The following is a 12,658-nucleotide window of genomic DNA, read 5'->3' on the forward strand; positions in this document are numbered from 1 at the left end:
AGAAATATTTTTTTCCTTGCGCGATTTTTCTCATTTCCTCTTCTTCTTTTCTCTTAATTTTTGTACCCCTGATTAGGAAATTTTGTGTAATTTGTAGAAATAATCAAGTGTATACAAAGGAACTATTTGCTGTTGGTGGCTGAGGCTACTTCCTGAGGTGCACTCCGGCTGTTTACACACATGTGAAAAACACGTGGATTTGAGGGTAGTCTTGTTTGCGGGTAATTTTTTTTTCGAAAATGCAGAGTAGGGTGTTGTTTTTCTGGTGTCGGCAGACGAGATAGGTAACATAGAACGTGTCTGACTGCGTTATTCGGCATCACTTTTGTAAACTGATTTTTAATGATTTTTTCCCCTCTATAGTAATACATAGTGAAAATAATTACCGGTGTGATACCTTCAATCCTTGGGAGCTGCCATATTGAAAAAAATATTACCTCCCTGCTGGGTTATCTCTTAGCATCCACTAGAGGGCAGCACTGATGCTGAAATCAGTAGGACACATTGTGTGTATTTTTGGCACATTGTAAGCATCAACGTTAAAATGTCATCAGCAGAGAGTGAATTAGATATGGAATATCAGGTTGAACCTGATGTTACAGAGGAAGAAATTGTTTCTCAGAATAATGCTTCTTCACCAGCAGTTGATTTTAATGAGAGACGAATTTTCCTTGATTGATGTGCTTGTGGAAATTGTACAATGTAACTATGTACATTCAAGGGGTGTCTTTGTTGTCATGAGTTTGAATATTCTGTGTCAGCTAGATTGCATAAATATACACCAAAAGTGCAGTTCTCTACACCCATATTTTAACACTGTGTGTCGAAGTCCTGTTATAATTGATACAGCTTACATTTATCCATGGATTTAATACGTATCCAGAGAGGGGTCTCAGAGGACCTGGATAACAACTTATTAAACAAGTAAGAAAAACACGAAAATGACAAATACCTTCTGTATTCACATGTATTAAATTCTTAACACAACATGGCATTTGTGTGTAAACATTTTATCAACACATGTGATAGAATACAGTAACAATTCTGTTGCAGACATGCTATCAAGATTTATGGCCTACAGACAGTTTATCAACTAGGTCAAACGCAGTCAGCCTCTTGGGGGGAAAATCAGAGTAGTTTTACCCTCATTTAATTGTTGTGACATAAATTAAGGGAGCATTTCCTAAAGAGCACTGCAATTATGTAGGATTTCTTTAAAAAACATCAGACTCTGATACAGATTCTAAATATTAGTAAATAAGTATTTTTTAATGTCAATAAAGAATATAATTGTAAATTGAATCTCCAAAATTTATCTGTGGTCCATGTACATAAATTGTTATAAAGTATATAAGTCACATGCCTATATTGCAATACTTTTATGACACAGTCACCTTAATATTTAAAATCTAATGAAATTAATTGATATCAGGGCCGTAAATTACATGGAGGCGGAGGAGGCAGCTGCCTCCTCCAACTTTTGAGCCAAAAAAAATTAAAATTTAAAGTTCATTAGAATTTATGTTGTTTCCAATAACTAAGAACATGATACCTCCCTTAAAAAGCATTCCAAATCTTTCTTTTAGAATGAGTTAGTCAAGTAACATCTTAGAAGGCCCTAGAATCAAGGATTTTGCACGAAACGTGTTCAGTGTGCACAAAATGTGCTCAGCGTCTGGGGGCCTGGGCGGCCCCCAGACCCCCGCCTAATTTCCTGCCTCCTCCAAATTGAAGGTTAATTTACGGCCCTGGATATGGAAACTTGAAACACACAGTGTAGTGAGTAAATTCAGAAGTTGGAGGAGCTGGAAATATTTTGTGGGAGTGTTTTCTTCGTTTTCTTAATGCATTGTAATTAGATTTGAGTTCAATTCTTTTTGCTCCAAAACCTTATCCATCAATTGTAATATGAATCCATCAACTTTTTCTGCTGTATAACAGTGACTCAGTCAACAGCAATGTGTCTCATCTACGTCAGAGCACAGATGCATACTGGGAAATAATGGATGACCTCCATAAACCTTTAATTTAGAGTGTTGAATTGATCAAATCTCGTAATAGAAACAGGCAAATTAGATTTAGGCCACACTATTCAGTTTCAGGTCTTTTAAGTTTATTATGCAACAAATATGTTTTTCATGTTCACTTCCTTTAAACCTCAGCATTAAGAATTGTTAAGAAGCACCATAACTGTTAAATGTAAAATAAGGGAAAATATGATAATAAAACAAATAATATAATGCAGTTTACAGTAAATAAGTTACAAGGTATACAAACAAAAAAGGTTTAAAAAGATGAAATAATGATGAATCTTTCAAGAGACAGAACAAAACATAAAAATTAAACAAAAAGCAAATCAAAATTAGTAGTAATGCAGATGAAAGGCTGCAAAATTTGCATAAAAGGAAACAGCAAACTAAAACAGTATATAATATATTGAAAACAGAGATTTTCATTCAGCCATGCACTTCCACACTGTGTACTCGACAGGAGCTGCATCTGCAGTTTTCCCTCCTCCAAGTGTCTATAAAAGTTCTAAATTGATTAAAGGAGGAGGTTTCCCTTATATGGTTGGGTAAAGATTTCCACAGTGTGGCGGCTGCATAACTGAAAGACCTTTTACCATACCTAGTTGTTCTTGGTCTTGGAAATTCCAATATCTTTTGGTATCTGAAATTATACCTCGCTTTTCTTAGCTGGACCAAGTCTTGTAGGAACAATGGACTTTGTTTATTTATAATTTTAAAAACTTCAAGGGCCATGGCTCTCATACGCCTGGTTTTCAGTGAGGGAATATTTGGTTTATCTAATAGTTGATTATATGTACTGGTATGGTCTTCATAAATAAATCGTAGGACTCGTTCATGGATTTTTTTAATTTTTTTTTTTTAAATGTTGTTCACTACAAAAGTGTCATACCAGAGGACAATAACTAAAGTTTGATAAAGGAATGGTACAGACCCTGAAGCGTACTACTACACCTCCAAAGCGTTTCGTTTCGTTTCGTTCCGTGCAGATCGTTCAGCGCGTTTCGTGCAAACCGTTCAGCGTTCCGTGCAAACCGGTCACCGTTCCGTGCAAAGCGTGCAAACCGTTTCGTGCAAGAAGCGTTTCGTGCAGTAGCCACGCCTACAGAAGCGTGCAGACCGTTAAAGCCACGCCCCGGAAATCGTGCAAGTCATTCCGTTATGGCATCCAAGAAAGATGGACGTTGGTCGGTGGTCTCTTCCCAAATGCATTGTATCTGGGTTCTATATTTAGATAATGCGTACTTGCAGGCAAATTCCTGTTTTGAATGTGAATTAGTATGTTCAGTATATGAAAAGCATACATGTATAGGAATATTTAATAATTACCGATGTGCTCTCTCTCTCTCTCTCTCTCTCTCTCTCTCTCTCTCTCTGATTAACAAATTGGAATTAATCTATTACATAATTAATAGAAGCAAAAATACAAACCATCGAATCATTTGTTTTTAAAATCCCGAGTTCATTACATTTGACCGAGACTTAGTATGTTCAATGTACTTTGATAGAGGTTTTCATTAAAAAAAAAATGTTATCGAGAGTGTCTGGATAATGTAATGATTTTTGTATAATAAGTATATATGACATGCAAATTCCTAGGTTCTTTGTCACAGTATAACTAAATTACGGTTAGCTAGTCTGGGTTTTGACTTCTTATGAAAAGTGAAATATATTGGGTCGGTGCGATATCAGATCTAGTATAAGATCACGGGTATCTTGCGCCGACCCAATATATTTCACACTTTCCGCAAGAAGCCAAGCACTTCTGTTGATTTCAAATACACGGATTAACTGACTCCCAATTGTTCTACTGAGGCGAAAAACCCTTCGAATTTGCATGGAATGTACAAGTTATACACAGGTCATTGTAATAGTCATACATCATAGTACCGCTAACCCGACAAACCTTTTTTTTTTTTAATTTTTTAAAATAAGTTAATGAATGACGAAGTATGACCAAACTGCAGATTGAACTTTATAGAGCCCCGTGCTAACATTACCTATATTTTTCAATGTATCAGAAGGGGTATGTTATGGAAGCCGATAGGTGCCAGGGTATAGAATTAATATTTATCTAATTAAGTGGCGGCAGCCACTTAATTTATATGGCGGCCGCCACTCAATTTAAATCATTTATATGGCTGTCACCAGTTATTCAATTCCTCTCTCTTTCTCTATCTCTTTCTCAAAATGAAAGGGGTGCAATCCCTCCCCAATGCTTAGTAATATATATGTGATATATATATACATGTATACAATTAATAGCATTAAATTATTGTTTTTCGATTGTACTGTTAAATACGTAGAACCACGGGGCTGACCCTCCATTTTTTTTGACAACGTTCAATTTCTATTATTTTTACATGCAAACTATAATTATTTTCACATGTGAAGTAAGATTAATTGGCGGACTGGCCCCCGCCCCACTCTTTTGGTGGTAGTAATGAATGGTAAAAATGTAAAAATGAATGAACTGATCAATTGAAGAATGAACGGTGCCCCCTCCCTCCAATTTAGGAGTACGAAGTTTGGACAAAAGAGACATTTTAGGTTCCTTTTCTGCTTGTCAACAATTGTAGAAGACAATTTCTCCTCCGACTGTCCCTATACACTTTGAAAAACGATGCTGCGTGTTTGCGTACTATTCTAAATCTTTCCAAAATAATCACTCAGCGATACGAATTACATTGTTTTTGCAATTGGTAGCCGCCATATATGAATTAAGTGGCGGCCGCCAGATAAAATAACTGGCGGTCGCCAGATAATAAGTGGCGGCCGCCAGTTAATTTATATGGCGGTCGCCAGTTAATAACTGGCGGCCGCCAGATAATAAGTGGCGGCCGCCAGTTAAATTAAGTGGCGGCCGCCACATAAATTAAGTGGCGGCCGCCAGTTAAATAAATATTAATTCTATACCTTGGCACCTATCGGCTTCCGTAGTATGTTGCCGGTTAAGTTGGGTAAAATTCTTGACAAGCAATAAGATAGCAACAAAAAATGGTACTTAAATTGTCCGATTACGAAAACCTGTACATGTATGTGTGTGGGTGGGTGGGGGTGGGATGGGGGGGGGGGTAATAGTCTGGAACTGTCTTAATTGTCCCTTCCGACTTCAATTTCAATCGCGCAGTGGGTAGGTCGCTACAAGGCTAAATCCCTAGCTTTCACATTACACCCTCTCCGATTCTACGTGCCTGTAATCAATATTTAAGGATGTAAAACCTCGGTGTCAAATGCAACTAGTCATGAAGAAAGACTAATACCAATATAAACAGAAATGACTTAAACGATTATTCGCTTTTATTCATATACCAGGGCCGTAAATTAACCTTCAATTTGGAGGAGACAGGAAATTAGGCGGGGGTCTGGGGGCCGCCCAGGCCCCCAGACGCTGAGCACATTTTGTGCACACTGAACACGTTTCGTGCAAAATCCTTGATTCTAGGGCCTTCTAAGATGTTACTTGACTAACTCATTCTAAAAGAAAGATTTGGAATGCTTTTTAAGGGAGGTATCATGTTCTTAGTTATTGGAAACAACATAAATTCTAATGAACTTTAAATTTTAATTTTTTTTGGCTCAAAAGTTGGAGGAGGCAGCTGCCTCCTCCGCCTCCATGTAATTTACGGCCCTGTATACGCTATCGATTATTAAAATCTTTAATTGCTATATGAAATCATTTTGAAATTTAGATGCATTAGATAATGAGAGAGAGAGAGAGAGAGAGAGAGAGAGAGAGAGAGAGAGAGAGAGAGAGAGATCATTGGTAATCATTGATTATAATATTATATTATTATAATATTCATATGAATGTATGCAGATACTGGAAGTTTAATACGTTCCGTATAAATCTTGATCTTGAAAGTACAATTTCTTTCTGATTAATTATCCATCCCCTTTCATTGTGATATTTTTTTGAATTTCCTATATTGTTTTCTTTACATATTAAATTTTTCCGCTGGCACGGGTTAGGACTAATGAATGAGCCCCCCCCCCCCCCCCCCCCCATTAAAACGATGTTACATGCTTAGCTGTCTATCTCCCTCTCAGTCAAAAAATAAAACAAATACAAGCTATATATACTACAACATCATTGAATTTACTGAATAATTTTTCGATTTAACCTTCAAATACATGTTTATGCAAGCGGACTATCTAGGCATCCCCCCCCCCCCCCCCCCCATTTTCGCTAGCCAAGATTATTCGTCCACGAAGGTACAGATGACCCAAAACCCATTGCTAGCGGAGATGAGATGAATTTTACCCCCGTATTATGTTATAATTGACCAAAACCTAGTATGTTTGTTTTACAACTTTCATTAAGAAGACGCGCAAGTTTGTGAGTCACAGAATAAACAAGAAAACGTCTACATTTTTATTTCAATCATTGTCAACTGTATACTTTGTGATATTTCAAGACTACATGTACTCAATTCAATTTATTGGATCTCATCACCCTTATCCAATGGTATACAAAATATAAAGACAAAAAGCTGTTATATTATTATATAATACATGCGTGTAATAAAGTATTTATCAAGTTAGAAAAAATCGTGTTATTATTAATGTGAAGTATGGACATTCTAGGTAGGGGAGCACATTTTATTTTGTTATTTTCTTAATGAAAGCACGGAGTTTTCTAAAGTTTTGTTTAAAAGTAAAGATATTTTTAATTCTTATTTGTTAAGGTGATAAAATTTTTATTCTTTGCTCATGATTGATATCTGTTTTGTCAATCAATAATCGAACATCAATATCATCAATAAAATGTTGATACAAAGCACATTTACCGGAGTTCGATAAATCACATAGTTTGTTTGTATGCATGTTTCTTCTCTTCTTCTTTTTTTCCATGCATTCTTCCGTCAATTATTGTATACGAATTAAAAAAATCCACTTTCACTTCCTCCCAAAAATGACCAAAACCTAATAAATGTAAAATTTTAGTGCTTAATTTTACTAGTCATTATTATCAACTGTTTAGTCATAATTAAAGCGTGCAGGCCACGCCTACCGTTTCATGTAAACCATTCACAATCATTTATAAAACGTGCAAACCACACCTACCGTTTCGTGCAAATCGTGCGGACCGTTCAGGAAATGGGAAGCGTTTCGTGCAAATCGTTCCGTGCAAAGCGTTCAGCGTTTCGTGCAAAACTGTTCACCGTTCCGTGCAAGAATCGTTTCGTGCAAAGCGTTCAGCGTTCCGTGCAAAGCGTTCAGCGTTCCGTGCAAGAATCGTTTCGTTTCGTTCCGTGCAAGTGGTGTAGTAGTACGCTTCAGGGTCTGTAGATAGTGAGTTTACCTAACCTACAAAGATGTTTCCCTATACACTTTATTACATTTAATTGACGAGCTGCTTTCTTACAAATATTTGAAATATGGGAATTAAAATTCAGATTGAAATCAATAGTGACAACAAGCAGCTTCACTCTTCACTTCTTCCTCGCAGACAAGCTGTTGTACCATGTAAGTTAAAAGTTATGTTTTTATCATGTGTCTTTCTACCGAGAGAGATTACTTGAAATTTGTTTTTATCTTTATTTCTTATTTTGGTTTATCAAGGTTTAAGATAAAATAGAAAGCACTTACAGGTACCTAAATTCAGAACTTTAATTTTTTAGCCTCAGAAGAGAAAATGTATGCACGTTCGTAGAATATATAACGGGCGTTATTGGTCTTTACAAAAATGAAAGTAAAAAGCGCTTTTCTCGTATTTTGCGTTTTTGTAAACTGTAGATGTTTTAAATAGGAATGTAAAAGATCAAATGTAAAAATTTCAGTGCGAGTCAATCATTCTGTACTATTCCATCATCGATTGCACACGACAAAGAATTATAAGAAACGCCACGTCTTTTCTGCACGATATTCAAAGTCTAGAACTATATATCTGAAAGCGATGGTGGTTGTGGGGATGATTAATAAAATTGATTATAATGATGAAAACAGAAAAAACCCAATTAATATATAACGTTTGTGCATTTGAATCATAAGGCATTATAGGAGAGAATATAAATAAGCAAATATTTTTTCGAAACACACGTGGTTGTGTATAGACTCTATGGATAAGTGTAGACTAGTTATTGATAGGAAATTATACGGGAAACATTGATTTTGTTAAACAATGTTAAAATGCAGAGAGATCACAATCGAGATCAGTGTGACGACAGGGACATATATGGAACGCCGTTTCTGCCTTATAGTGATTATATAACCACATAACGTAATGATGTAACCACATAACATAATGATGTAACCACATAACATAATGATGTAACCACATAATATAAAGAAGTATCGACATAACGTAAGGCTGATTTACACTATAAGACAGAAACGGCGTTCCATAGACATAGCACCAAAGTGGAAAAGGGCAGCCAGAGACAATGTTGGAAAGGGGTGGTGGTCATAGGTTCAATCTTACGTTTTCGCTACCATAAACAAAAAGTCAGATGGAGCATCTAGCCAATCGAACTTTGCATGCAATAAGGACTTTCCACTTAGATATAACAACAAAGGATACGTCTGTCAAAGGGGGGGGGGGGGGGGGGTGTATATTGTAGTGTAAATGCATTGTAGGTTCTTATTCTCCCAACTCGTACTCATGTTTACGCATTCTGACCTTGGTCTACTCCCATGTCACCTTGCTTGAGCGGCAGTTCTGTTTGCCCCTTCCTTTGAAGCACGTCTTAAGATGTAGTTATTGTCTGTTGTCTTCAGAGCTTAGTAAAGGTAAGACATCAGATATTTCTTATGTAATTTCCAGACTACACAACAATATTAAACCTTGTGAATTGATAAAAATACGTAACTACAAATCATTGGAGACGGGGAGGGTGTTGTGGGAGTTGTATTCCTTTTCATTTTGGAAAAAATAGGAGATCTCTGCATGGCCAATTAAATCCTGCACCAGATAAATTCATTGACGGTCGCCAGTACCAGATAATAATGTAAGTATTAAATCAAGTGGTGATCGCCAGATGAATTAAGTGGAGGCCACCACTTAAATCAAATGGCATACAATTATTTATGTCTCCCCTCTTTCGGGGAGATATATATTGTTTTTGTAATCTCCATCCGTCCGTCCGTCTGTCAGTCACAAAATCTTGTGAATGCTTCTCTTCCTCTATGGCTTATCGGATAGATTTGAAACTTTGTACAATTCTTCATTGTCATTTGTAAAGGACAGGATGATCCAATTATTTTCCTAAAAGTGATAGTGGATCTAAGAGGAGTGGAGGATGTTAAAATAGTTTGTGAACGCTTCTACTATATGGCTTATCGGAGTCCATATTGTTTATATTTCTGCTCATGCTTTCTCCTCCATACCATGCAGTACATTAAGGGAGGAGGTTTCATTTGGAGCACTTCCAATTTGGGCATCTTCGCTAGCCAAGGGTTTACGATTCGATCCGCTTCTCTACAAACCCTTGGCAGATTTAGTGCGATTTTCGTAGCTTTGAGTGGCGCCCTCTAGCGGATGGAAAAAACAACCCTGTTTGGATTACATCATGCTTATCCAATGAAAATGTGTGTTTCAGCTACTGTTTAAAGTTGTTTAGAAATGGCTGCGCTCGTTGTTGGGAAATGGCTGCGCTCAGAGAGTAACGCAATGTGGTATGCAAATCATACAAAATATCAATAATAAATTTAACTATCTCTTAATTGCATACTTGAAAAACAAATCAGTGAGAATATTATTTAGAAAATAATATATGTGTGTGAACTCATGAAATATATGTAGTCGCTGAGTCTACGTCTAAAAATAACCCCACGTGTGTAAGGTGAATTTCAAATTGAGGAAAATAGCTCTGACGCAAGTGTCTAAATGATATCTGGGATAGATAGAACATAACACAACGAATTACAAGAGATGTTTGATATTAAACTTATGGTACGGTACTGTAGTAAATAAAATGCACTTCTTTACACAGATACAAGTCTGAACTGCGCACGTGGCATCATTGGTTTGGATATGTATTTGATACACGGCCGAGTATTTAAATTCCTATGTTTTGCACGTGATCTAAAGTAACACGTTCTCTGATTGAGCAGTGGACTTTCCCTGCGTCCAATCATATGCTGAAAGTTGAGGCAACGAAAATCGCACTAAATCTGCCAAGGGTTTGTAGAGAAGCGGAGCGGATCGTAAACCCTTGGCTAGCGAAGATGAATTTAGGGATCTGGGGAGACATTTGTTTTTCATAAAAACAATCTCTATTTCCATGATCATGGCATATGTCAGTTATGGTGATGGGTTGCTTTGACACATGGTCTAATATTTACAAAGTTGTTATTTGTGTTCGTCACATGAGTGCTGTTTAGTAGCTCAACTTTTAGGCAAAAGTTTAAGGGCAAGACGGCAAATGTTAGTTTAATTAAACGATATTTTATTCAGAAATAAGTTATTATTTAATTATGTTTACAAACTATGCATTATAAACGATTGACAAACAAGCCAAACGGTAAATATCATTCCCGCTCTCATCTCGTTACCAGTCAGAGGTGACTGAAAATTATATATACATGTATATATTAATAATCCATGTATACATGTACTGTGAAATTTCACCACTTCTTAAGTAACGCATGTTTGTCATATCGTCAAATATTAATTTCGTTCAAGATGATGAAGATATGGGAAATTATAGGGATTGCACCCGTTTCCTTTTAGGAGAGAGAGAGAGAGAGAGAGAGAGAGAGAGAGGAGTTGAATAACTGGCGGCCGCCGGATAATAAAGTGGCGGTCGCCAGATAACGTGTGGCGACCGCCGATTAAATGAATATCAATACTATACCCTGGCACCTATCGTCTTCCGTAAAATAGCTATCATAACAACATTGGCAAAATATCGAAGACATTGAAAATGTAAATATATATGTATACATCCACAATGTGGGAAAGTGATACATGTAGTTATCCACCTAAAACTCCTATTGTAGTGTATTTGATGTGCTATTATTCCGGAGTTTGTAATGCTGTTCTATATAGTCCGGATATTATAATCCGTAACATTTTGGGTTCTGTATTTCCAGGGCCGTAAATTACATGGTGGCGGAGGAGGCAGCTGCCTCCTCCAACTTTTGAGCCAAAAAAAATTAAAATTTAAAGTTCATTAGAATTTATGTTGTTTCCAATAACTAAGAACATGATACCTCCCTTAAAAAGCATTCCAAATCTTTCTTTTAGAATGAGTTAGTCAAGTAACATCTTAGAAGGCCCTAGAATCAAGGATTTTGCACGAAACGTGTTCAGTGTGCACAAAATGTGCTCAGCGTCTGGGGGCCTGGGCGGCCCCCAGACCCCCGCCTAATTTCCTGCCTCCTCCAAACTGAAGGTTAATTTACGGCCCTGATTTCGTTCAGTAATAAACGTTAAAACGACTGCACGTGTTTGACCAATCTCTACCCAAAGTTATCGTTCCCGCTACGCTCCACTAATACCTCTGTCAACGTCTAAAAATCATATCAAAACGTACTAAAACTAACTTAGCATATCAAACTGTAATGATCATATCTAAGCAAATCAAACACTTGTCTGAATTTTATAAACGCAGAAGCTGGCAAATAAATATAAGACAACTGAATATATAAATATTCATTCATTCATCCAATAATACTAGAATAATCATGGAATTCGTTGTTTTTGTGAACTTACTGTAAGATTTTAAGCTTAACACTAAAACTTGTAAAATCATACTTTATAATGCAATAGGTAGAAATGAAGTTTTGCCATGCAAGAATCTTGACATTCAGACGTTGACAGAGGTGTTGTAGCGCAGCGTAATACGCCCTCTGGTGAGAGATTGGTGTTTTACCTGTCTCAACGACTGGAGCCTAGCCCGTGTACACACGGCTACTAACTTACTATACAACAATTGGCGACGAGGTGTAAGTACCTACCCATTGTTTACAATGCCACACATAGGCAAATTAGAACAGTTTGACAATTCTGTGGAATCGTGGGAATCATACGAAGAGAGACTGCAGGCATTTTTTCTTGCAAACGACATTGACGCAGATCACCAAGTTCCTTCGTTAATCAGTTTAATTGCTCCAAAGACATATACGCTGTTGAAAAACTTAATTTCTCCAGCCAAATCTACCGATAAAACTATAAATGACCTCCTGAAAGCATTATGGGATCACCTTAGCCCCAAACCTTCTGTGATAGCTGAGAGGTTTCGTTTTCACAAGCGTGAACAACGCCCTGGAGAATCTGTTTTGTCATTCATTGCTGAACTACGTAACTTAGCATCACATTGTCAGTTTGAGGCAAGTTTAAGTGACACCTTACGCGATAGACTAGTTGTAGGCTTGCGTAATGAAACCATACGGAAAAGACTACTTTCCGAGACCGATCTTGATCTGGAAAAAGCAATCAATCTTTCTTTTGCTATGGAAACAGCAGCCAGAGACGCAGCTGAAGTTCAAGGGGGTAAGGAGTGAAACTGTTCACAAAATCAGCACGCATCCTTCACGTCCTAAACGTACTTCTAACAATAAGCCTACCGCGAAACATTCAAACACCCAGTCTAGTGCACGACAACCTACATGCTACCGTTGTGATGGTGACCATACAGCAACACAGTGCAGACATGTGAATACCGTTTGTTCGTTTTGTCGAAAGG

This window comes from Ostrea edulis, chromosome 1 (assembly GCF_947568905.1).
Source record: "Ostrea edulis chromosome 1, xbOstEdul1.1, whole genome shotgun sequence".
NCBI classification, from domain to species: domain Eukaryota; kingdom Metazoa; phylum Mollusca; class Bivalvia; order Ostreida; family Ostreidae; genus Ostrea; species Ostrea edulis.